The 27,682-nt window shown below is 38.8% G+C and overlaps 1 long non-coding RNA gene across 1 annotated transcript; it reads left to right on the top strand.

Annotated features, from left to right (window-relative positions):
* Nucleotides 1-105: 105 nt before the first annotated feature.
* Nucleotides 106-27,484, top strand: LOC142875444 (uncharacterized). The gene is made up of 3 exons (XR_012922797.1): nt 106-12,170; nt 14,821-15,042; nt 24,583-27,484. It is a non-coding gene; the product is annotated as an uncharacterized LOC142875444 (long non-coding RNA).
* The last annotated feature ends 198 nt before the right edge of the window (nt 27,485-27,682 follow it).

Raw genomic sequence — 27,682 nt, forward strand, 5'->3', positions numbered from 1 at the left:
GCCTGCAGGGGGCGCCCCGCGGCCCGGGGAGGCCCGGCCAGGCGGGCGCAGCGGCGGGGCGGCCGGACGCCGCGGGGCGGGGGGCGCGCGCAGGCCGCGCCGGGCCTGAGGCGGGAGCCGCTCCGCGGGCAGCCGCCGCCCTCCCGGCCCTCGGCGCGCCTCAGACGCTGGCCTTCTTACGTTTCCGCAGTTCGGCCATTCTCACAGTTCGCTTTTTCCAGTGGAAGTGACGGGCTGACTTTGTGAGGACACGCAGCCATCCATATATGTATAAAATATTCAGAGGTTTGTCTTTTAAGGACAGATTCGGAAGACTGGTAAGAAAAAACGCAGTACTCCTAAAGCAAAAATGGGTAGTGCGTCTAAATGCTAAGAATCGACACAAATCGACTGATGCAGATGAATGGCTTTGCTGACTGTAGGATATGTTGTCATTCTTCTTCAGCATTAAAACAGGAAGTCCCAAACGGGCAAGTGGGAAGACGGCTCAGTTTAATTCAATATAATAATTCGTCACGTTTGGTAGTGAGGTGCAATGATTCGTTCTAGCATTTTCTCTTCAGTTATCAGACGACACTGGCAAACATTCGTGAGGGGAAGAATGAGAAAGGATTCTGCTAAATGCCTAAGACGGCTAGGTGGAGCTACAATGTAAGCGCTGGGGTGGAGCCTTCGTAAAGTACTATGCAACAGTATATTCGTCGAGCCTTGAAGAAACAAAATTCAGGCTGATAAATTTTAGGTTAGGTTGATACAAATTATGAAAATGTTTCTATCCTGGAGAACTTTGTTTTATGCTAGTACTGTTTTTTTGTTTTTGTTTTTGTTTTTTTTACCAAAAGGACCATTAAGTTATTGATGAGGGCAGAGAAAGGTTTACACAACCGAATGAGGAAAATATGTGTCTGTAATTGATTGGTTGAGCAGAGAATGAGGAAAGGTAGGAAAGGTAGCCGGCAGCAGCGTGGCCTGGTGTTGAGAGGCCAGGCCCTGGAGTTGGGTCGGTAGCTTGAGTTTAAATCGCAGCTCTACCACCAAGCATGGACAGTTATTTAACTTCTTTGTGCTTTAGTCCCTCCATCTGTAAAAGAGGGATAATAGCGTCTACCTCATAAGGTTGTCGTGGGAACTAATTAATGTACGTAACACATGTGAACAGTGCTCAGTCCACAGTAAGAGATACATAGGCATTTGTTGTTGTTAGTAATAGGACTAGTAGTACTATTATATAACACTAGTAATACTAGCATATAATATTATGTACTAGTATATAAAAATAGGGCCAGAAATCAAGAATTGAGGAGGAGAATTGAACTGGTCTTCTTTTCTCCCCTATTTTTTCCTCCCTTATCTCCCTAGCCCCCAGAATGTTGGAGGCATCCTCTGTTGTTTTATGCTCCTTTATCAAGTTCTGCCTAATTGTGTCTGCTTCAACCAAGAGCACATAATGTTGTTTATTGTTATTATTATTATTATTCACACAATTTAATATGGTTAGTCATATTATTAACCATAATTATTTTCCTAGCCAAATTGTCATGCATTTATATGGCATTTTGTATTTTCATAATGCCTTACAACCACTAATTGTATGAGGAGGTCTTTTGAAAGCAGGCTTAGAGTTGTGTGCATTTGATGATGCCTATCTTTGTATACTTATTATAAACATAAAATATATGTTTTGCTCTAGATTAATATCAGTATTTAGGATGATGATTCATCTTCTTGATGTCTAAGTTCCAAGACATATGAGTTGGACTAGAATTGTAACTGAACAGATATTTCTATTTCTCTTTCTCATCATAGCATACCTGTAGTGACACTAACATTATCATCAGCCTAATGCATGGGCACAGTTAGACCTATGACAACAAAGTGTGGTTTAAGAAAATACAAGAAGGGCTTCCCTTAATGTTCAAAACACTTAGATATGAGTACCTGAAATTCCCCAGTTAGAACATATTTTCTTTATTCCTTTCGCTTAAGCCAAATAAGAAATTTAGTCCATGTTGAAATTAACATACTTCTGAGAGAGATGACACATTAAATTCTATCATTCATTATACCTCAGGATAAATGAATGTGTTAAATTCTTTTCTAAACGGAATTTTAGTTAGTGAAGACACAGAAAAACCTAGAAAACCCAGTTGGAATAAAGCTGAGAAAAAAGAAAAAGAAACAGAGTTAGATGACACCTGCTTCCCAAGTTTGGCAGACTTCTGGTTAAATATGTGAGTACTGATCAGCCTGGGCTTCGATTCTGTAGAATTAGCAAAGGTTTTCTGGGTGTTGAATGGCCAGGGGGAGACCAAGATGAGTGCCTGGATTAAACACAGAGGTTGGTGCAAGTTAGATTTAGGGAACTTTCCATAACACTCAAATCGGAGAATGCTGCGTTGAATCAAGTAGTTGAAATTTTAGAAATATGGTACTTGTCCACTTTATTACATAAAATCAATACATACTTTGCTCACCTTTGTGACACATATAAATTTTAGCCTCAACCATTGGGATACTTCTCATTTATATGTTCAAACAAAAAGTGGGAAAAGATATCATAATGGATTTGAGTTTGTTTTCTCTTTTTAAAATTTCTCCAATTTAGTTATTATCGAATGAACCAAAAACTAGGGAGAGAACGGGCAGGGTATAATATATTTTATAGGATTTTGATCTTCTTTTTATGTTTATTCTTATTCTTCTTAGCTTTAAAATGTGTGCAACGCTTTTTCTGAAACATGAAAATAAAACTGTCATAAAAATAAATAAATACTTGAGTTGAACACATGGATTTCTAGCAACATTCCCTCCCCAAACTCGACTAAAATGACAGTAAAGGGATTTTTCGAAGTATGAGCCTAAAATAAATTGTGTTGACCTAAGAGTCTGAAGCACAATATATGATGTAAAGAGTTTACTTGAACCACAGAGAAGACAGCTGTCCAGATGACTCAGACCCAAGTATCCCTGAAAATGAGCTCTGTTAGGCCTGTTACAAGCAGGATTTTAAAGCAAAAAAGGACAGGGAGTGGGCTGATACAAAATTGGTTGTCAGGAATTGTCATTGGTTTGTAGAAATAACATTGATCAGTGATTGGCTATACACTGTTAAACTATAGGTTGTGGGTTATAGTGTCCAGTGCAGCATTACTTGCAGCAATAGCAAGCATTTTTCAAGAGATGAATACACAGCTGAAAGGGAGGAAATAGGACATGATGGCTGTCTCCTTTTAGTGCCCCTCTTGCCTTTAATTTAAAAGGACTTGCATTCCCCAGATAAAAGTTCTTTTCTTTTCTCAATTGAGAGAGGAGACAACAGCTACAGAATTATGAGAATTAGAAAGTAGCTGTAAAAGGACTAACTGCCATGGCTGACCTAAGAAAGCTAAATCCTAAAGCAACAATGAAGAAAGCCAGGTACCAAAGTATGGTCATCCCTTGGTATCTTGCTTGGGGGATTGGTTCTAGGACCTCCAGAGAGTACCAAAATCTGAGGATGCTCACGTCCCTGATATGAAATGGTATTTGCACATAACCCTATGCACATTCTCCCATATACTTTAAATCATCTCTAGGTTATTTATGATTCCTAATACAGTGTAAATGCTATGTAAATAGTTGTTATACTGTATTGTTTAGGGAATAATGACGTGAAAAAATATGTACATGTTCAGTACACATTCTTTTTCTTTTTTTTTCTTAGAGATAGGGTCTCTGTCACCCAGGCTGGAGTACAGTGGCATAATCATCATAGCTCACTGTATCCTCAAACTCCTGGCCTCAAGTGATTCTCCCATCTCAGCCTCCCAAAGTGCTGGGGTTGCAGACATGAGCCACCATGCCTGGCCTCAGACACAATTTTTTTTTTCCAAATATTTTCGGAAGTGTTGAAAGAGGTTGCCTCTGTGGAGCTGGAAATTGAGAGTTTGGGAGGAAGGACGAAAACTTTCATAACAAACCTTATCAAACCCTTGATTAAACTCTGTGCCGGTGTAACCCAAAATTTATTTGGCAAGGGGAGAAACTAGAGGCAGGAAGTGGTTTTTGATGCTTTTGTAAAAAGTTCAGATAAGAGATAATAAGGGTTAATAATTGTAGGAATAGGACGGAGATGGTAGACTTGAAAAATGAGATCAGACCAACCAAATTTTTGCAATGATATAAGGCATGAGAGGGTGAAGTCAAAGATGTTGGAATATCTAGCTTGGATGAGGTTAGGTGAAGAAGCTATTCATTGAGATAGGGACTATGGAGATATAGAAAGATCATGAGACAGATTTTTTAATATGTTAGGTTTGATTATCTGTATAATTACATCTATGTGCAAAAGTCTAGTATGGGGTGATAAATTTGGATTAGAAGTCAGGAGAGAGGTTTGGGCTGCTAATAAATATTTTAGAATCATCTCTTAAAGATGGTAATTGAGATACATGAATAAATGAGATAGTTCAGTGAAATGGTATAGTCAAAGAAAAAAGAATGGATACAAACTTGAAGACCCCTACAAATGAGGACCCCTACAAAGGACTGGGAAATGGAAGAGGAACTCACGGAAGAGCAGGCAGAGATAGGAAAACAAAGAAGTTGGAGAAATGGGTTTCAAAAATTGAGAGGCTTATTCAAGACATGATGGTTAAGTAGCACAGGCTACAGACTTCACCTCCTGAACACAATTCTACTGTTGCCACAGAAACAAGAGGGAAGCTGATGGATCTCAGAACCCTATATAAAACTGTGAAAATTCCAGTGTCCAGTGTCACATTCCATCGGTCCACTTCTGATTGCAGTTGTAGTGGGCAGTTCTGTGCAAGCTCAGATTCACCTCATGGTGATAGTATCTGACCTCAATCTCATGCTTCCTCCTTGGAATTTTTGCCACTGAAAATTCTATGTGGGAAAGCCTGCTCTTTCCAAAAGCACAGTGGACTTAGCACACCTAAGGGGCAACTCTTAGCTAATGGGAGATGAAATCTGGTGGGTAAATACTTCAGTGTCCTGGCTTTCTGGTGGACAGTTCTGGAAAGCAATTCTGGGAAGTGTTCTGAACACTTTTCAGGAGGTCCCAGTAGGACCCAATAGGGTCCTCAATAGCCCTCTTATGCTTTTCCTCCTTCCCTGTCATTCTCTTCATTCCATTACTTTCTGTGCTCTGAAATAAACTACTTGCAGTTAAGTCTTTTGTCTCAGGCTCTACTTTTGAGAAAACCCTCTATGTGTGGTAATTGGAGTGGAAGAAACCTAGAGGGGAAGGCCAAGTGCCACAGGTTGCATATAGGCTAAAGAAGATACACCTTCACTACATAGAGGAAGAATCTGCTGGAAGTGAGCAGTGCCCTGTTAGGTCTAGCTGCAGAAAATCCCATCTAACTGTGGCTTGAAGAAGTTTCTTTTTCAAGTAAAGGAAGTTTGCTCTATAGAGAGTCAGGATTATAATATGATGGCTCCATGAGCTCATCGTGTTGCCCTGCTCTTCACTTTCTGCACCACTCTCCAGTGCTGCCATCCTCAGCATCACTTCATGGTCCCATAGAGGTGCTGGAATTCTAGTTACCAATTTTGGGGCAGTAGCAGTCAGGAAACAAATCTTCCCTCTGACCTGGAGGGAGACACTATGTTATACATATTCTTGAAAAGGTAGTCCAAAGATGTGTTGAAATGCCGTGAGAATTGGCTACCAAAAGTAGTTCTAATAAAGAATGTCTTGGGGGAGAGATAGGTCTTTGCAACAATGGATTGCTCACATCATCTGCCCCAAGAGTAGGTTTCTTAAAGTGGCTAGAATAAATTTTTGTATAATCCAGAATCGTAGGTACATACTGGAAAACAAACTCCAACATTTGATTTATAACTCTTTATTTGTAATTCCCATATCCTTCAGTATCTGTGCCATCACCAAGGCATCTTTTGGAGTGTTCTTGGTGTTGCAATCTTGCTAGCCTCCATGATCTGGCAACTATTATGGTAATTTTTTTATTTTAATATTTTTAAAATTTTGTTCAAAATTACAATAGAGGTGCAAGTATAGTTCAAAACACTTGAACTATTTAAGGATAAGTTGCTGACATTATGTGTATCACTCCTGTGTACTTTAGTGTGTATTTCCTACAAACAAGGATGTTCTTTGACACAACTACAATACCACTGTATAAGTTTCCTAGGGCTGTCATAGCAAATTACTACAAACATGATGCCTTAAAACAACAGAAATTTATTCTTTCATATCCTGGAGGCCAGAAATCTGAAATCAAGGTGTCAGCAGAGCCATGCTTCCTCCAATTCCCAAGCCTTCAGGGGAGGTCCTTCCTTGCCTCTTCTAGGTTCTGGGAACTCCAGATGCTCCCTGACTTGTGAATGCATCACTCCAATTTCTGCCTTCATCTTCACACGGCCTTCTCCCCTTGTATCTTCTCTTCCTCTGTGTGTCTTTTAGAAGGACACTTGTCATTGAATTTATAGCTCATCCACATAATTCAGAATGATCTCATCTCAAGATTCTTAAGTTAATTACATCTGCCAGACACTTTTTTTCAGATGAGACCACATTCACAGGCTTCAGGGATTAGGATGTGGACATATCTTTTCTGGGGCCACCATTCAACCCACTATAATAACCAGGAATCTGTGTGTTGAAACTAATATCAATATCAAAATTACTATCATCTAATCCACAGACCCCATTTCAAATTTCACCATTTGTCTCAATAACGTCCTTTATAATAAAAAGATTCAGTTCAGAATCACATAGTAGATTTAGTTGTCATGACTTTTTAGCCTGAATCTGGAATGGTTCCTTGGTCTTTCCTTGACTTTCATGACTTGACATTGTTTCCCCCCAGTGTAATTGTCAGCAGAAAATGACTTGACATTCTTGAAGATTAGCCAGTTATTCTGTGGAATGGCCTTTAATTTGGGTTTCTGAGTTTTTTCATGATTAAATTCAGGTGTGCAATCTTGGAAGGCCTATCACAGACTGATGTGTTCTTCCTGTGCCTCCCATCAGGTGGCACCTATCTTCAGTTTGCTCACTTTGATCTCTTGGTTAAGGTGGTGACTTCCAGACTTCTCCAATGTTAAATTACTCTTTTCCCAAGTATGTAAATATCCTGCTCATAATCAAACTTTCAATTTAATTTTATCACTATGGACTTACCATTTACTAACTTAATCAAGGGGTTATAAACCATACTATTTTTCTTTTTCTGCTTCCTTCTCCTCGTCCTCCTCCTTCCTCTTCCTTCTTCTTCCTCCTTCTTCCTCCTCCTTCTCTCAAATTTCAGCCAGTAGGAGTCCCTCCAGGCTGGCTTCTGTGTCCTTTCAACATGTCACCATCATTCTTTAAGCATTTTCTTGCTGACATAAGATGTTCCAGTCTCATACTCTTCATGAGTCAGTATAGATCCATATCTCTGACCATCTCTTGGCCCAGGAAAAAATGGGACAACCAATGTACTGCTTCATGTTTCACCCACCGGGAGGATTTTATTTCATCCTTCTTTTTAAAGGATACTCCTTACTGGACTTGAAATGTTGTAAGCAGTTGGTGCCCCGCATGTCATGAAGCAATATCTGTAAAACAGGCCTGAGTTTTTTTCTTCTTAGTTGTCTGATGAAAAAGACTTTGCTCATGAGACTGTAAGTATGGATTGAAGGAGAGCCAGCAAGGTATGAGGAGAAGGTGATGGAGGATGTTGAGCCACCTTCCCATGCAACTTGTACATTTTGAACCTGCTTGAGTCTAATTTCATATATGCCATTTCCACTTAATGATGGATTGCTGTTACCCCTACCCAACCTTATGCTTTCACTGCCAGACTGGATAACACTGTTCATGATGGCAGCTCAGGTTGATTACTCAACATCCCATAATCAGGCCTAGTAATGCAGGAGCTTTTTCTCAAAATGGGAATCATTATCAGTAGAAGATGGCATGACTTTGCTCCAAAGCCCTATGGGTTCTCCTATTTGGATTTGCCAGAGACTTCTATATGCCACAAACACTTTGAGGATCACTGGATCTGTTGAGTCTTTGCAATAAACAAAGCTGGCATTACACCCTGGGTCTACTATATAACCTTTTCCTCTAGTCTTCACTCAGAACCCATAGTTTTATAGATAACTGGGAGAATGGATTGGAGTAGGACACTAATATGGAGTACATATTATCTCCAAAAATCCAAAGAGGCCCCCCCCAAACCATTGTGCCTTCTTTTTAGTGGTACATAATACAAGGTATAGTAAATTGTCTTTCATTTCAGAGGAGATAACCTGACATGCTCCAAACCACTGAATCCCTAGAAATATAGCTGAAGTGATAGGCCTTTGAATATTCATGGGTGTTTTCTTCAACCCTCTATCTCACACGTGCCTTAAAGTACTAGCTACATCTAAGGCACTAGCTACTTCCTGCTTATTAGGTCAAATCAGAGTAATGTCATCATTTTGCTTATTAAGTCAAATCAGCATAATGCAGCAGATCGCTGTGATGTTCTGTAGAGTGTCAAGATGATCAAAATTCTGCAGACAACATTAAAGCTGAGAGGAGGAAAGTTGACATAGCCCTAAGATAAAGCCATAAAGTGTCCCTTGAAACCAAATTCCTTCTAGTGGTCCTTGCAAATTGGTAATAGAGAAAAAAAACACTTGCCTGATCAATAGCTGCATGCCAGGTGCTGGGACTGTGTTGATTTTCTCCAGTAAACACTGTAGGATAGCAGCTGCAGTTGAACTTACCACCTGATTGAGTGTGTGGTTATTCACAGTCATTTTCCAAGCTCTGTCCACCTTTTATACAGGCCGGACAGTAATCATTGGCCTGTATAGAAGAATAGTCATCACCAGGCCTGTATATTTTACTTTCTTTGATTTATACATGAATCTCTGAAGTTGCCCCCGGGGGCGCAGTTCTGCTTTTGGTTTACTATTTTGATAGAGAAAGTTCCAAGGGCTTCCACTTTACCCTTCCTACCATAACAGTCTCTACTCCACAGGTCAGGGAGCCATTGTAGGGATTCCGCCTATTGCCAAGCATGTCTATTCTAATCACGCACCCAGAAAGTGGGGAAATAACAATAGGATGGGCATGTGGATGAACTTGGGCCAAAATAGCATTTATTATATGAATACCATAAGCCCCCACTTTGGTGGAACACAATAGCATTATAGGTCTTCCAGAAATGGCATCAGTTTAGAGCTAGTGCCTACAATTTACCAAAAGACTTGGGTATTATTCTTTTCCCAGTGTACGGTAACCTTAGAAAAGTGTCCACAGGCCCCTTTGGGAAAGACCTGGAGGAAAGTTCATACTATATTCTTGGGGCATTGTTGTAGGATCTTTCCTGAAGGGGTCCTGGCCTCTCTGTCAATCAAGACACCTTGGATCTGTGAGGTACCCAAAGTCTGGAAATTTGGTAAGAGACTAAGACTCTTATTGTGACTTGATTAAGGTTTCTAGCCACCAGACCTAGAGTTTTTACTGTTGTCCTTATCTAATGATACTTTAGTAGGCTGTCCATCTATTTCATTCCTAGGTGCATTATGATCTCATTTATCAGATCAAGACATTCTAGTTACATCAAAGTAATTTTTCCTACATTGTTTCTGGTGGTTATATGCTGCCACTTGGCCTCTATCACTTTTAGATCCCATCACTTGCACTAAATTCAGGGAGTCGTGTAACTGGCTGCCTGTCTCACTGTCATCCCACCATCACAGAGCTTTTCAGGGGTAAGGGTGCTCCCTTCACTAATGCACTTCTCATGGCATAGTGAACAGAGTGCCTTCTTAGCCTTCTGGCGGGATGCAGTGGGGGCTGGATATGCATGTTGCAAATGATAAATGGCCTTCACATTCTGTTCTTTGATCTGTGGGTACATTCCTCCATGTCTATGCCAAGGATGTTCTAACATGTCAACTTTGGTGGAATATTGAGTCCAAAGTTCCATCAGTCAACAAGCAAACTGTTAGAGTTGCTTCCAACTGTGTGCTAACTCATGCACATTAAATCCAGAGTCTCTTGTAAATGTATTCATATGAGTGCACTTGACCTGATCTAATTTTGTGTTCTTTCCTTTTTGGAGTAACAATCTTCAAATCCATTTCCAACATATTTCACCAGTTTTTGTCTCTCTACATATTAGGAAAATCTGGAAATTCTTTCAGCATATAAACTATGTACTCCTGAGTTAAACTTAACACTCGTCTCCCTGGAGCATGCTGAGATCTAACTCTAGTTATCAGTGTAGAGTTATTCAGAGGTGGTCAGGGAGGATCTTGAGCAGGATAGGCATCTCTTTGCAAGGGAACTTCCCTACGTGTGGTTATACAGCATCTTTAACCACTTTAGTACGAGTTTCGACTATAGTCGATAGCCACAGATGAATGAGCACAGCCGAGCATCGACTTTAGCCAACAGCCATGATATGACTTTTCTGATTTTTCATTTATCAAAATAAAATTGTGAACATTTAAAAATAATGTAATAAAAACATACATGTATATGTTACCTATTCTGATTTACATTACAAGTAAAGCTGCCTGTAAAGTAAAACAAGCTTTCAGTGCTTTGAAGGTTTCCTCATTACACAAGAGCAAAACGGATTCATCGTCAATGCACAGCACAAACTATCGTGCAGACTATGAGTGCTGACTGTGGGCAAGGTTTCGTGGTTGGTGAGCGCAGTACCGAAGTGGTTAAGCAAACCTGATTCTCCTCAGACACAGGAGGGTAGACTGTTGCTGCTGGCAGGACAGACCCAGAAGGACTTGGGAGTTTGAAATTTTCAACCTTCAATTCCACCCAGAGGTCCCCATTCCAAGTCTTAGGTCCACTCTTTCTTGATATCGTAAGTATAACATAAAACAGTGTGTTTTATGACAAGTCTGTGAATCCAATTTAAGTTATCATTTTACAACCCAAGACAACTAAATTTTGGGTCCTATTTTCAGTAATTTTGACTCTGCACATATAAAAAATAGATTATCTTAGGGCCACCTTAGATGTTCTTTAGTTCTTTGTGACTTGAGAAGAACATTTAAAACCCTGATTTGATTTTTTTTTTCTGTATTCTCTCCAGCATAGTCAGAAGCAGCTATTCCTTCCCCACAGTTCGTATAGTCTGTACTACTGCCCTAGCAGTCAAGTGCAACAGCCACTTGGTCCTCTAAGCCACTTATTTCAGGAGACACTTCACAGCCAACTACAGGTAATACTTTAATCATAATGCCCTGCATAACCACAAACTATATTCCCATTTCCTATTAGCAAAGAGTTCAGAGCTTCTTTCAAAGTTGAGGACATAACCAAGCAATCCTAAATCCAGTCTTCAAAGATTTATTTCCTGGGAGCACTCTGTCACCCAGTACTGTATTGATTAGGATGTAGTCAGGAAAACAAACCACACTAGTTATTTCGGCAGAGAGAATTTAATATAGGAAATGTGTTACATGGAGCTTTTGCTGATAAAACAGAAGACTGACATTGAGGTCCGGAGATAAACTTCTAGGGGAACAAAGGGGAAAAGTTAGTGTTTTCAGAAACTATAGGCTTAGATGAGGTCCCTACAGGGCTGGGGCTTAGATCACTGAGGAAGAGGTGCTGCTCTGCTTATACTGGTATCTCAGAGGGAGCATTGTAAGGCTGATTCTGGACTGCTCCAGAGACTGGAGCCAACTGCTGCAGTTGCAGTCGCACAGAAATGCTGTTGCTGAGGTAGCAATAGCAGGAACATTTCACAGGAGCAAAAGCAGTGCCACCTTCTTCTGCCTCAAGTTCTCCCCACAGCACCCCGGTTGGCAAAACCAAACAGTTACATGGAAAAAAAGAAACAGTTTGCAGAGTCCTAGACCCAGTCCACAAAGCAGAGTTTAGAAGGATTTAGAGCTGATTTAAAGGATTATGTGTGTTTTAACACAAAGACTCAATTACAACAAAGGACATGATGAAATAGATGTTTATATCTATATGTGGAGTCAGCATATCTATATGTGACAGCTATAAATAGAGTTGAACTTTAAACAAAACAGGTTTGAACTGCAAGGGTCCACTTATATGTGACTTTTCTCTTGCCACTGACAGCAAGACCAATCCCTCCTCTTTGTCCTTCTCCTCAGCTTCAGTGTAAAGATGATGAGGATGAAGACCTTGATGATGAGCCATTTCCACTTAATGAATAGTAAATATATTTTCTCTTCCTTGTGATATTATTAATAACATTTTCTTTTCTCTAGCTTACTTTATTGTAATAATATAGTATATAATACATATAAAAATATGTGTTAATTGACTGTGTTATTGGAAAGGCTTCTGTAGGCTATTAGTAGGAAATCAGGGGGAAGTGGTACATTATTTTGTTTGGAACAGTATCAAAAGTTGCTCACCACTTTGAAGAATCACATTATTCTTGCAAACACCACTTTTGTTGTCTGTGTCACCAGTATAACATACCTGAGTATACAGCTTGCCCTTGAACAACACGGGAGTTAGGGGCACCAAACTCTATAAAGTCACAAGTCCGTGTATAACTTTTGACTTCTCCCAAACTTAACTACTAATACCCTCCTGTACTTCACGATGTAGAGGCTGGGAAGAGGCAGAGTTGCCAGCAAAGGAGAATAACATCATGCTAGATGGTGTTTTCTGACCTTAATGCAATAACTATTATATAATAGGTAGTGTCAAGCACTATTCCAAGCACTTAATATATACTGTACTACTATCTTTTAATATTAATAACTACTCCCTCCTAGCACTCTGGGAGGCCGAGGCGGGCGGATTGCTCGAGGTCAGGAGTTCGAAAGCAGCCTGAGCAAGAGCGAGACCCCGTCCCTACTATAAATAGAAAGAAATTAATTGGTCAACTAATATATATAGAAAAAATTAGCCGGGCATGGTGGCGCATGCCTGTAGTCCCAGCTACTCGGGAGGCTGAGGCAGGAGGATCGCTTGAGCCCAGGAGTGTGAGGTTGCTGTGAGCTAGGCTGACGCCATGGCACTCACTCTAGCCTGGGCAACAAAATGAGACTCTGTCTCAAAAAAAACAAAAACTACTCCCTGAAGTAGGTTATGCTGTTGTCTTTGTTTAATAATGGGGAAACTGAGGCAGAGTTGTATTTATCCTACTGGACATTAAAACCAACCATAAATTTATGGAACTAGATAAAAGTAGTGGTTGCACAACACTATAAATGTACTAAATAACACTGAATTGTTCACTTTAAATGGTTAATTTTGTGTTATGTGAATATTACCTCAATAAGAAAAGAACAAAACAACTGTAAAGCTAAGGCAATAAAATAGCACAGTTATGATGTAGGAAGAGACTAATAAACCAATGTAACAACAGAAACTGCCATTGGAAAACCTTTATTTTCTAAGGAAAAACATTATGCTAGATCTTTCTATCATAGCAAATATAAAAACGAACACCAAATGGCTTAGAGATATAAACATGAAGAAAATGTAGGAGAATATAGAGTTAGAAGATTTTCTTGAAACAAGACCCCAAAAGGCTTCAAAATCTCTAGCAATGAAAAAAAGAGGCCCCAAAAGATACATCATAAAGAGAAAGATTGGGGGATTTGACTGTATCAAAATCAACAATTTCTGTTAAGCAATATCCATCATGTACAAATTAACAGATAGGTAGCAACTGTCAGAAGACTTGCACAGTCTAAAACCAGCATATTAGTTTCCTATTGCTGCTGTAACAAATTACCACAAACTCACTGACTGAAAACAACAACAATAAATTCATCATCTTAGTGTTCTGGAGGTCTGAAGTCCAAAACAGGGTTCACTGAGCTAAAATCCAAAAATGCCCTTATATTCAAATCTAAATAGCATCAATAGCATCATTAACATGACATTTAGATACTGTATGCATGTGGGAGAAATTTAACCTTGTATAAAAATGTGTTGTGTACAAAAGAAAGTACAAAGTAGTCAGTTGAAATGGATCAGAAATAAGGTTTTTCAAGACACGTATGAAAGAGGGACTATGAGATGCAGGAGTTGAAGAGTCTATTCAGAAAGTGGCTCAAGTGATGGACCTTAAAATCTAATATGAAGTGGAAAAAAAGATAAGAGGGAGCCGGTATGGGGAAAGTAAATAATTTCCTGGAGGTTCCGACAAGGTTTGAGGACTCATCTCTTGGGACAAGTTGATTAGAGAATAGGAAGTTGTGGTGAGAGAGTGAGATGAATAAATTTATTGTTTATGAAGTTGAACAATTTTGGTGATGACAAATCCAGGGTGTCATTCTGAGGATGGGATCTGAATGGCATGGATGGGAAGGGCATTGGAGATGAGGTCAAGGTACTGAAAGGCCATGGTATGGGGTGGCTCACCCAGGAGGACCTGGAAGTCATAGGATGACGGCAGGACTTTGAGTGAGGAGAACAACTGTACACCAGATGCCAAGTCACAGTGATGGGGAGCAGTGGCCAGGAAGTCTATAAGTGATGGCAACAGGAGGGGTGAATGTTGGTTTAGCCAAATCGCTTAATGCTAAAAGGAGTAGGAATTTTTACAGGAGAGTGGAAAAGCAAGATCAGGAAGTGGCACTGGGGAGAGAGGAGGTCACCAACCTTAAAGATCAGGTAGTTCGAAGACCTCACTCTATAGATAAGGAAACTGAGGTCACAGTGTGGTGGCCAGCTCCACAATGTCCCCCAACCATCCCTACCTTTTGGTAATCATGCCCTTGCATATACCCCTCCCATAGTATACCAGGGTCAGTTTACATGAAGGGTAGAATACAGCAAAAGTGATGGTATGTTGCTTCTGAGATTAGGTAACAAAGGCTATTGTGGTGCCTATCTAGCTGCCCTCTCGCTCTTGGATCACTTACTCTGGGGGAAGCCAGCTGCCATGGCGTGAACAACCCTGTGGAGAGGCCCACATGGCAAGGAACTGAAGCCTCTCGCCAGCAACCATATGAGTGGGCTTAGGAGCACATCCTCCAGCCCCAGTCGAGCCTTTGGAAGACCGCAGCTCTAGCTGACATCTTGACTGCAACCTCTTGAAGATATCTGAGCCAGACCAGGTAAGCCCCTCCTGAATTCCTAACCTGCAGAAACTGTGAGATAATACATTTGCTGTTTTTTTTTTTTTTTTGAGACAGAGTCTCGCTTTGTTGCCCAGGCTAGAGTGAGTGCCGTGGCGTCCTAGCTCACAGCAACCTCAAACTCCTGGGCTCGAGTGATCCTTCTGCCTCAGCCTCCCGGGTAGCTGGGACTACAGGCATGCGCCACCATGCCCGGCTAATTTTTTTTTTATATATATATCAGTTGGCCAATTAATTTCTTTCTATTTATAGTAGAGACGGGGTCTCGCTCTTGCTCAGGCTGGTTTTGAACTCCTGACCTTGAGCAATCCGCCCGCCTCGGCCTCCCAAGAGCTAGGATTACAGGCGTGAGCCACAGCGCCCGGCCACATTTGCTGTTTTAAGCCACTACATTTGGGGTAATTTGTTAAGCACCAATACATAAGTAATAGTAAGAGATTTTGTGACTTACCCAAACTCACAAAGTTTGTTAGCTGCTGATGTGAAGTGGGAACACAGGGCTCCCAACTCTTGAGTCAATGTCCTGTTAGATTACACATACCCAAGGGTACTTTGGCCTTCTTTTGTAGTTGATGCACATACACTCAGGAGGTGTTAACAACTACCTGAGAATGTTTAATGGATCAGAGTTTGCTTTCTTATAGACAGAATAAAATGAAAACTAGGCCATGCTTCCTCATGGAATGTGTAATAAAATTTAGTAAGGTTTTCTTTTTGATGTGTTAGGTTGGATGATTAAAAAAATTAAATAAAAATATATGCATTTTTTATATGTCCCTACCATTATACATTATATAATTACTATATATAGTAATTATTACTATATATAGTAATGTATAAGCATTTCTAAAGCATACTTATATCTTTTAGCCACAATTTCTGGACGAACAGAGAGGATTAATTCATATTTCTGCAGTAGCTGAGTGGTAAAACCAGAAATGTAATTTCTAATTTCTTTTAACCACTTGACAAGAATGACATAGTATACCTGGTATCATTATGTCATTTAAATGGTTCAATATAAGTCTGACCTTCCTGTACGGTGAGTCAGTGACAGGATCTAGTGTCTGCATTTCTGCCTATTGCCTCTAAATGTAATATTCAGAGAAGGGCAGATTGCCAAAAAGGCACTTTGTGGCTATTTGCATGCCATAGACCCTTCCACTTGTGTGCACGTGACTATTAGGTCAGAGAAAATTTATGTGACCCTTTGACTTATAATGTGGGTCTGAGTTTGTAAAAAATGCGATTATACAATGTTTTTTTTCTTCCTTAAAAATATAACTAGAAAAGTGAGAGAGTAGATTTGGGCTTCAGCAAAACATGAATTTTTTAAAAAGCTAATCTCAAGTGTGTTCGAGGTCCTGATTTCATTTAATCTCACAAAAATTCAGATGTATGTCCAATTATTCCTCATTACAGTCAGTAAGTTAATTTGCTGTCATATATTCCCAGCATTGGGAAGATTCTTGGATGTTTCCCTGTATTTTTTTCTCACTATACTTGAAAAAAATAGACTTGCTAACTATTTCCTACTATCACTTTTACTCCTGAGAGTCACAGAAAGACAATTTTCACTCCCTTGACATTTTAGCACTTTCCTGGCAATAATCCAGCTAATTAACTGTGGGTTGAACTTGCTTAAGATAAAATATGATTTCCCACTTTATATTTAAAAAGCTAGTGATTAGTGTATACTTTTACTTTTGTTTTACACAATCTCAGCCTTTTTTATAATCAGAAAAAAAAAACCCAAACATAAATACATGTTCTCAATTACTGATGGTACTAATTTTCCTAGTTGTGTCTTATTTGTCAGAACTTGGATATTTGTAATCAAACTTATGTTTGTAAATTCTTTTGATTTTTATGACCTTCTAAATGGTTTTTAGTAAGAATTCATTCATTCATTCAACAAAATTTATTGAGTGCTTATTATGTACCAGGTAATTTTGGTAATCTTCACCAGATGTGAAGATATGGGAGTGAATAAGACATGCAAAGGCTGTGTTTTCATGGCACTTGTGTGGTAATGGGGGATGAGAGTCTATAAATGAACAGAAGAGATAAATAATAGGTCAAATGATAACTAAATGCTGTGAAGGAAAAATAAAGCAGAATATGAGGATAGAGAATGTGAATGAGGAGAAGGATCGAGATATAAGCGAGATCATAGTGACTTGGATTAAGAGATAGATGGATTTGGGATATGTATTGATGCAGACATATTTCGAAGGTTAAGCTGACCCCATTTGCCAATAGATTTGATATGGGACGTGAAGGAGGGAAAAGAGGCTAAGACACCTGCAAGGGGTTTTGTTCTGAGTATCTGAAGAACGGGGCCGCCATGTACTGGAGACTGTGGGAGTCTCAAAGGAGGGAAGTCGGTGTTCATTTTGGCCACATTTAGTTTAAGATGTTGAGTGCACCTCCAAATGGGAGATGCTGAGAAGACAGGCGAATAGACAAATCTAGGTTCAAGAGAAAGGTCCAAGCTGGAAATATATGAATAAATTTGAAAATCATCAACATTTGGACACTATTTAAAGTTATGGGATTGAATTAGTTTCCCCAAAGAGTGTGCGTAGCTGGAGGGAAGAAGAGGATGGAGGCCTGACAGGGAGAAGAGGAGAACCCCACAAAAAAAAACTGAAGAGGGAGCAGCCAGTAGGAGGTAGGGGGAGCCACAGAGGGGTGGTGTCCACGAAGCCAAGTGAAAGCAGTTTTCTGGAAGGATGAATTTTCAGATTTTTAATCTACGTCTTTTTAACCACTTCGGTACAGCGCTCACCTGCTGGGAAACCTTGCCCCCAGCCGGCAAAACGGAATCCGTTTTGCTCTTGTGTGATGAGGAAAGCTTTAAAGCACTGAAAGCTTGTTTTACTATACAGGCAGCTTTACTTGTGATGTAAATCAGAATAGGTAACATATACATATATGTTTTCATTACATTATTTTTAAATGTTCACAATTTTATTTTGATAAATGAAAAATCAGAATTAATTCTTCTGCTTCTGGATCTGACGATAGAATTAACTCCCTCCTCCTTTTTGAAGTAATGTTTTTAGGTTTCAAAACAAGGCTGCCTTCACTTGACGTGTCAGAATCCATAATGGGTCTCAGAATTATAAAAACTAAGACATAACATAAAAAACAAAAACAGAAAAATCTCGGAAATAGGTAAATTATATTATTACTTACACGTATCAAAAGTGTACTATAGGCTGGGCGCAGTGGCTCACCCCTGTAATCCTAGCAATCTGGGAGGCCGAGGCGGGTGGATTGCCCAGGGTCAGGAGTTCGAAAGTAGCCTGAGCTAGAGTGAGACCCCGTCTCTACTATAAATAGAAAGAAATTAATTGGCCAACTAATATATATAGAAAAAATTAGCCGGGCATGGTGGCGCATACCTGTAGTCCCAGCTACTTGGGAGGCTGAGGCAGGAGGATTGCTTGAGCCCAGGAGTTTGAGGTTGCTGTGAGCCAGGCTGATGCCATGGCACTCACTCTAGCCTAGGCAACAAATCTCTGTCTCAAAAAAAAGTGTACTATAATAACTCCTACTAAGGACTTGTTAAAAGGTCACAGATTCGTAGTAACTTATTAGCTGAATGTACACACTGCAACTGCAGAGATAAAAGCTGTAAAAGTAAAAGCTTTTGGCTGTTGACTAAAGTTGACACTCGGCTGTGAACATTCATCTGTGGCTATCAACTACAGTTGATGCTCATAGCGAAGTGGTTAATTTTGATACTTAAAAAAAATTTTTTTTAATTTTTAATTTTTTTGCTCAATTAAAAATTTTTATACTGATGGAAAATGGCTGAGAAAAAAAAATTTTTAAAACAAATTTTGGACTTACAGAGGTATAATTTACATAGACTAAAATTAAAACTTTCTGGCCAGAGTACAGTGGTGTTTACAATTGTTAATAATTGATCACAACCAGTTACAGATTTCTTTGTTTCTTCTGCACTCCTACTGCTTTACTTAACTAGAGTTAAAAGGAAAAAAAAAGCTTTCTAAGTGTACATTCACTTCTTTGAATTTGGAAAAACAATCTAGATACCTATTAAATGAGAGTTCTATGAGGTATTGAGATCTTGCTAAGTGGACCTACCAAATAATCAAGAAGAAAATTAAGCAGCTTAGAAGAATATTGGCTTTGTGGCCAGTTCAAAATCTGTCTCCATCATTCACTGCATGTCCTTGGGCAAGTTTCTCAACCTCTTTTTGCTTCTGATTCCTCATTTCTACAATGGGGATTATCAAGTTGCTAAGAGGGTTAAGCGAGTTAAGAGTTGTAAATGATTATGATTAATGAGCACAAGGTAAGTGTTCAATAAATATTTTGTATTGTTACATAAGACATATTGTAAGGCAAGATCAATTTTACTGTTTCTCAATTTTTCTGATAGTAGCAGCTAGGATATAAGGGTTTAACATAGATTCTTTTAGATTTCATTCTGACTGGGATCTTGATGTACTTGTTTATTCCTGTATTTCTCTTTTCATGTTGCTTTTCTTTTTACATCTTGAAATAAAAGTGGTTTTAAAAATATGCGCAGTTCCTCATATTTAAAGTTTTTAAACCAGTAACCAACACAGGCTTTTTAAAGTAGGACTTGACTTGCAAGAGATTTATTTTAAAAAATAAAGAGAAATAATTTCATAGAACAGTGGTTTGTAAGCCTTTGGGACTTATTAATCCCTTTGAGAATCAGATGAAAGCTCTCCTGTGAAAAATGTACACACACACAAACACACACACACACACACACACACACACACACAGAGTTTTGATTACAATTTGAGATAGTCTGTGAATCTTGAAGTCAACCCTTGAGCCTTCCAAAGCAGCCATGAAGCCAGACCGTGAATTGGCTGCAAAGACCACATTCTTATAAGCTTAATTTTCTTCTTGATTGTTTAGTAGGCCCACTTAACAAGATCTCAACACATCATCCATTTTAAGTCATTCACATGCTTCTACTGTAAACAAAAAGGAACTTCCCTTAGAGAAATTCCAATTCTAAATCAATTCAGTTGGGAAAAAAATATATATGCATATACAGGGAATGTGGCTTATGCAGCCAGGGCCCTGCACTCGGAAGGGTCCCACACTTGGGTTAATGCTGTGCTCTTACCATCTTGAAATTCTTAATAAGTTTTGGACAAGAGGCTCCACATTTTCAAATTCCATAGAGCCTTGAAAATTATATAGCTAGAGAAACACACACACACTCTTTAAGTTCACTGGGGTTTTTCTCTTAATAACATTTAAGTAAGAATGCAAAATAAACTAGAAATAAAATATTTTCCAATGTGTCTTTCTAAGTTAATGTTTTTATATAAGTTTTGTGTTTTCGCTTGTTTTTTCCTCTTTGAGGTAATGTATTTATTAATCATAATCTGCTATTATGTGACTATGTAATAAAATCACCATAAACAATATTTTAAAAAATGGACATATGGGGAACCTTTATATTCCAGGCCAAACAAACTGCCTAAGCAAAAGAAAGATTTAGATAGCAATGGGAAGCTTCTGCTAAGGCTGGAAGGAGCAAGAGGTGGGTAGAGACATAAATGGTCTTAGATGCCATGTTAAGATGCTTGGACCTTCTCCTGAGACATCGAAAAGTTTTAAGCAGCAGCGTATGATCAAAATTATTATCTCCACTTTTTTTAACCTCATCTCCTCTTTTCCTCACTCATATTAATCTCCATTTTTAAGGGTTGCCAGATTTAGCAAATAAAACTACAGAATACCCAGTTAAATTTGTATTTCAGATAAACAATGAATAATTTTTAGTATAGGTAAATCCCACACAATATTTGGTACATACTGAGACTATAAAGTATTGGTTGTTAACTGAAATTCAAATTGTGCAAGCCCTTTGTATTTTATTTGTCAATCCTGCAAGTCGTTTCTTAATATGGTCCATGGTAGGCAGTAAATGCACTTCGGTGCTACTCTGCTTTTCTTACTACCTGTAGGTGGCAGTCTGATCAAATAGTAATAATTTCATGGGAGCTGCTTGGCAAAATCAAGTTTAATACTGTACTGTACAAGTTTAATACTATTTAATCCATCTGTTAATAAGGCTATTTAAAAAAATTATATAAATGAAGTCTTCACAAAATAAAGATAAATTTGAAGCTGCTCAAAATTAAATATAATTCAGTTCTCGTCTTTCACACAACCTACCATGAAATAGTCAAATCCAGATGTGGTCCAATTCTGGTGAGCTGCATATCTTTTTATACCTCTAAGAATATTTAGAGGTATTTTGTAGTTTTTCATGATATTGTAAATGAAGTTTTTTTCCTTATATTTTCTAATAGACTACTTCTGCTGTGTAAGATAGCTATTGATTTTTGCATGTTTATTTTTTTTCAGACCATACTCTATTAGTTCAAGTAGTGTTACTATAAATACTCTTGGATTTTCTAATAGGCAATTAAATTATCTGCAAATAATGTATTTTCTCTCCTTTTTCAAAAGAGCAATAAATCTATTTTCTACTTTAAAAAGCTAAATATAATTCTACTTAATGTAGATATTAAGAAGAAAAACAAATAATTATATTGAGGTTCCTAAAAAACTACTTCCATTAGTATAAGATTTTATATTCACTCAAAACTGTTACCATTTTAATAGTTTACTATTACAACTGTAACCTTATAATTGTATTTACACGTGAATAATTTAGAATTGTATAAAAAGGACCTCGATTATCTAGCAGTGGTCCCCAGCCTTTTTGGCACCAAACCCCTTCCAAATATTCAGAAGACAATTTTTCCATGGGTGGGGTGGCTGGGGATGGATGTGGGGGCAGAGGTGAGTGGCCCTATCTGCAGACTGGTACCCTGGTACCTATCCACGGCCTGGGGGTTTAGGACAGCAGATTTATTGCATCTTACACCCATGCCCCCGTATTATATTAAGAATGCTGGTTCTAATCATATAAATTTGTCTTCTTACAGAGCCAAAGGATAAACCATCCCCTTGAAAGCCAATAAAATCTTTAAGTAACTTATTCCATTATTATATACTATATTCTAGAGAAAAGTTATAATTCCTTTTGAATTTCAGTACAAGAACCTTCAATTTTAAAATGAAAATTTACATCACTTTCTGATTCCTACCATTATTCATTATCTTTTGAGCTGTGACAGTATATTTAGCACCACACAAAACACAAGACACAGTTCCTTCCCATATCTAATGTTCTGAAACCACCTAAGAATTAGAATCTATGAACATAAGTTTTGAAGGTAGCACCTTTAGGTATTTTGGTTCACAGATAGTTTAATGTGTGTTGATTTATAAGCTGTAAAATAGAATGGAAGTTTAAATATTTATCTGAGAAGTAAACTTTGCACTAGGTGGCACTGTTTGGTAACATGCTGTTTCTGTTGAACTTGACTAGTTAATGGTTTTCGTACACTTTGCTCTTTTGCAGTACTTTGCAAATATAAAATCTATTAAGTATTTTCATGATTATAAAAGTAATGTAGTCTCAATGAAAGAAATTGTAAAATACAGAAAAGTATAAATAGAAAAATCATCTGTAATTTTCTTTTCTTTCTTCCTTTCCTTTCCCTTTTTCCCTTTCCCTTTTTCCTTTTACCCTACCCTTTCCCTTTTTCCCTCTTTCCCTCTCTTTCCATCTGTTTCCCTCTCTTTCCCTTTCCTTTCCTGACAGAGGCTAGCTCTGTTGCTCAGGTTGGAGTAGCATCATCATAGCTCACTACAACCTTATACTTCTGGGCTCAAGTGATACTCCTGCCTCTGCCTCTCAAGTAGGTAGGACTATAGGCATGCACCAGCCATCCAGCTAATTTTTTAATTTTTTGTAGAGACGGGGTCTTGCTATTTTGCTCAGGCTGGTTTTGAACTCCTGGCCTCCCAAAGTGTTTGTATTACAGGTGTGAGCCACTGTGCCCGGCCTTATAAATCTATGTTTACGTAGCTCACAAAATTTTTTTCTCTATGGTCCCGGAAGCTCTTAATAAGACATAACCTTTGGAGCCAAACAAATCTAGGTTTAAATTCGACTCCCTTCTCTTATTTGATACACCTCAATTATATTGAATTTTATTTTATTTTTAAAAGTTTTTGACTACTCTTCTCCCTCCAGCTACCATCCATTTCTTTAGAGAAATATGCATTGTCTTTCCTTTCTAACCCTCATGGCACTCCTCTATCTACTGCAATCTGGCTTCTGCCCACATTGTCCAAAAATAACTCTTATTAAGGTCACTACTGACCTGTATGTTGCCAAGTTCAATGCACCTTTTCCTTTCTTTATCTCATGCTCCCTCTCAGCAGCAGTGTTGTCCTGGAGCCCCACAGGAATGGAACTTGACAGCTAATTGCATACATTTCTTTCCAACTCCAAGTTCAGTGAAGGTGTGCTGGTAGCTTGAAATTAGCCACTGTGGCAGTATTTATACCATAGAAATCAGCTTCATGCTACAAACGAGGGCCTTTTTTCCTGATAAACACTTGCTAAACACTTACCTGCACCCCAAGGGATGTAGGTGACCACTTTTTCTTTCACAGGACACTTTTTTAAAAAAAAGTTATTTACTCAGCACCATCCCCTCCTGGTTTTCTTTTCATTTTAGCTCCTTTTTTGCCAGCACTTCCTCTATCTCACAGCCACATATTAACATTCTTCCCTCTCTTCTTCCTTTCATATGCTAGCTCCAAAAATAACCTCACTAATTTACATGCATTTAAATACTACCATTATGGAGATCAATTTCAGATTTGTATCTGCAGCCCAGACCTCTCCTCTAAGATTCAAGCTCAGACATCAAAGCACTCATTTAAACTTGTACTGCTCACAGACATCTCACAGACACCTCAAACTAACAGCCAAAACAGAGTTCTAAATTTAGTTCCACAAACTTTCCCTTTCTTATCTTTTCAATTCCAAAATTCTACATTTCAGTAAATGGAACCAGAAACATCCATGGTTCTTCCCTGTCTTTCAACCTCATGTATTCCATCTGCAAATCCTGTCAATTCTACCTCTAGAATATCTTGTGACTCTTATTTTTATTCTCCAGTTCTATTCCCATTACATTTCCAGCTACCATTATTCCTGAACTGGCTCACTGCAACAGCTCCAAACTGATCTCTGAACTTCAATTATCCTTCCCTTCTGATCCATTCTCTATTAGCAGCAAAAAGTGATCATAAAATGTAGTGATCCCTGCTTTTTTCCCTTTCTTAAAGTCTTTAAATGATCTTTCATTATACTTAGTTTAAAAACCAAATTTCACTTTTCTTTTTAAGACAAGATCTTACTTATTAAAGACAAGATCTTACTTTTTTAAGACAAGATCTTGTCACCCAGACTGGAGTACAGTAGCCCAATCATAGCTCTCTGTAACTTTGAATTCCTAGGCTCAAGGGATCCTCCTGCCTCAGCCTCCTGAGTAGCTGGGACTACAGGTGCACATTCCCACATTTGGCTAATTTTTCTTTTTTTTTTTTTTTCCCTAGAAACGGGGTCTTGCCACATTGCTCAGGCTGGTCTTGAACGCCTGACCTCAAGTGATCCTCCTGCCTTGGCCTCCCAAAGTGCTAGGATTATAAGCATGAGACACTGTGCCCAGCCTAAAATAAAGCTTTTTAAAATTATTATTATTAGAGCACCCAGGGAAAGTAGTAGAAGGATAAAGCTGCATTCATTTTTTTTTTCAAAAAGGGTAGGAGTGGTTCAAGAAGTGATACCAACTTACTATACTAAAAAGAGTACACTCAAATAATATAAAATTTAAAGAGCATTAGTACCTGCATCAAATTTTAAAACCATTTAAGGAAAGAATGTATTCAAATGCTTATTGGTTGTTTCTCATGAGAAGTGGTTCAGATGCCCCTGGTCTACCAGTGTGACCTCTTTGTAGCCTTGAGTGTTATATGTAAGAGGGGCCCTCCAGGCAATTGCATTCTGTTTCCACCTAAATCTGCAGTCCCTGTCCTCTCTGGTCTCTTGCTCTCCTTTAAGGGATTAGAGCAAAATTTTCCCAAGCTGCTTCCTCCCTGATCTTTTTTTTTTTTTTTTTTTTTGAGACAGAGTCTCGCTTTCTTGCCTAGGCTAGAGTGAGTGCCGTGGCGTCAGCCTAGCTCACAGCAACCTCAATCTCCTGGGCTCAAGCAATCCTGCTGCCTCAGCCTCCCGAGTTGCTGGGACTACAGGCACGAGCCACCATGCCCGGCTCCTCCCTGATCTTTTAATCTTAAACTCTGCCTTGACCACTGTGATCTTTCAGGGTCAAGGAGTCATTCCTAGGCCTTGTTTTACTATGCAGGTCACAAAATATAGAAAAGAAAGACTCAAGAAGAGTAAGAAAGCTTTGACCATTAAGGGAAATGTACAAGAGGCCATTAGTTTGGACCCAGCTCCCGGCCTAGGCATGACAGACCAACCAAAGATGCAGTCACTGGTGCTGGAGTTCAAGGCCACCAAGCCAAGACTAAGTCATTTATCTGACTTTCCAAGGAATCAGGACAGAGAGAGAAAATAGCCACACGCTCACACAGGCCAGTTTTAGCCAGCATGATAAGGAAGTCCCCTTGGCTATAACCTTTACAAAGAAGGTAACTGAAAGGACCAATGGCTTTTGTTCTCTGTGTCTGCTTCCTCAGCCCTTTTCTGTCAGTAAAGTCAACCTCCTCTGCTCAGCTCACAGGAATAGAATGAACTATTGCCCAATTCCAGAACTGAAAATAAAAGCCCATTAAGATCTTTAAACTAGATTTGTTGTAATTTTGCTTTTTGACAGACCCACTTGATTTTTTCCCATAGAAAGGTTCATTTCCCTCTTGACTGCACCTTCTTTTTTGGGAATCCCATTGTGTAACATGTTCTCAAGCACCCATCGTGTGTTAGACTGTGAGCAGTGCGTATGTACAGAGTTGATTTCCTGAAAACACTGCAGCCACAACCTTTTAAATCTCTGAATGATGAAAGAATAAAAGGCACAGCCTCACTGGAGGGAAGTTTGTGAGTCACTATTTAAAAAAAAAAAAAACACAACCTTCATCCCAACAATTTTATTTCTCAGTATTTTTCTTAGACATCTATTTGCATGAATATGAAGAGACACATTCAAGCCAAGGATAGTCAATGCAGCATGGTTTGTAACAGTGAAATCAGAAACAACATACAAGATTGGCAAAGGAAAAGTGGTTAACTAAACTATAAAACATCCATACTGTAGACTATATCCATGCTACGCAGCATTCAAAGAACATACATCTATATGGATCGATATGGAAAGATCTTTAAGATAAATTGTTAAATGAAACAACAAATATGTAGAAAAATAAATCATAATCCAGTTATATAAAAATACATATTTCTTTGTGTACATGTACACACACAATGTATATATGAATGTAAACAAAGAAAAAGGCCTCAAAGGATGCTTATCAAATAGTAGTAATCACCTCTGGGGAAGAAAGTTGGACTTGCACAGAAGGTAGATTAAAGTGGGCTTTTGCTTTGTTTCTGAATTTTCAACATTTTGAATGTCTTGATATACTGCTTGTGTAATTAAACATTTAAGAAAAAAGGGCAAGGAATGCAAGAAGGCGTGCAGTATTGCATAGTGGTTAATTGCGTAGTCCCGCTAAACAGCCAGCCTATATCCAGATTGTAGCTTGCCACTTATTTAACCCCTCTATGTTTCACGTTTTTCCTCTATAACAGTAGCACCTACCTAAGAAGGTGGCTGTAAGGATGAAATAGGATGATATGTTTAAAGTGCCTACACCTAGTGAGGGCTATGTAGGCGTTAGCTAGCATTATTGATTAAGGAGAGAGTAAGTCACTGGTGATTCCACTTTAGTCAGAGAAGAATGATTACTTTCTTCATATTCTGGCACTAGTGAGACCTCAGGGAATGTACTTTAAAAAAATCAATGTCAAATAGTCCAGAAGACGTGGCTTCTAATGGTCCTGCTATTATCTAGTCATCCTGGAACAAAATGCAGCATGGGACACTGGGGTGAGTATAGGTCATTCAACATCAATACCAAGCACTCCACCAGGTGCTAGAGACCAGTGAGGTAAATTTCTGCTTTTAAGGGGCCCATTTCATGTGGTGGGGGGTGTAGCAGAGGGAAGAATCAGTAAACAAATCATTTCAACACAGTGTAGTCCACAAAATAGTATTACATGGAAAATAAACAGATTTAGATAAGAAAGGAATGCAGGGGAACAAGGAAGGCTTGCAGTGGAGGTGAAGACTCTGGAAAGATGAGGAGAGTCAGCTATGAACATAAGGAAGGAATGGACAATCCAGGTAAGGGGAACAACGTGATTTATTTGGGGGAACTCCAAGTAGGTAGGTATTGTTGAAATGCAGTGTGTGTATGTTATTGTGTGTGGGTGTGTTTGGATGGCAAATGCAGGGGTGGGGGGGTGGGAGGGACAAGGAAGAATGGCTGGAGGAAGTAAGGAATAATAAGTTTGGAAAGAGAGTGCCAACTGATGGTGATATTAATCATATAGAATCAGTGTAGTAGTGGGAACAGAAAGGAAGATTACAGTGGAACGTTACTGAAGATGACCTGCCTATCTGGACATATTGAGAGA

Source organism: Microcebus murinus, chromosome 14 (assembly GCF_040939455.1).
Source record: "Microcebus murinus isolate Inina chromosome 14, M.murinus_Inina_mat1.0, whole genome shotgun sequence".
NCBI classification, from domain to species: domain Eukaryota; kingdom Metazoa; phylum Chordata; class Mammalia; order Primates; family Cheirogaleidae; genus Microcebus; species Microcebus murinus.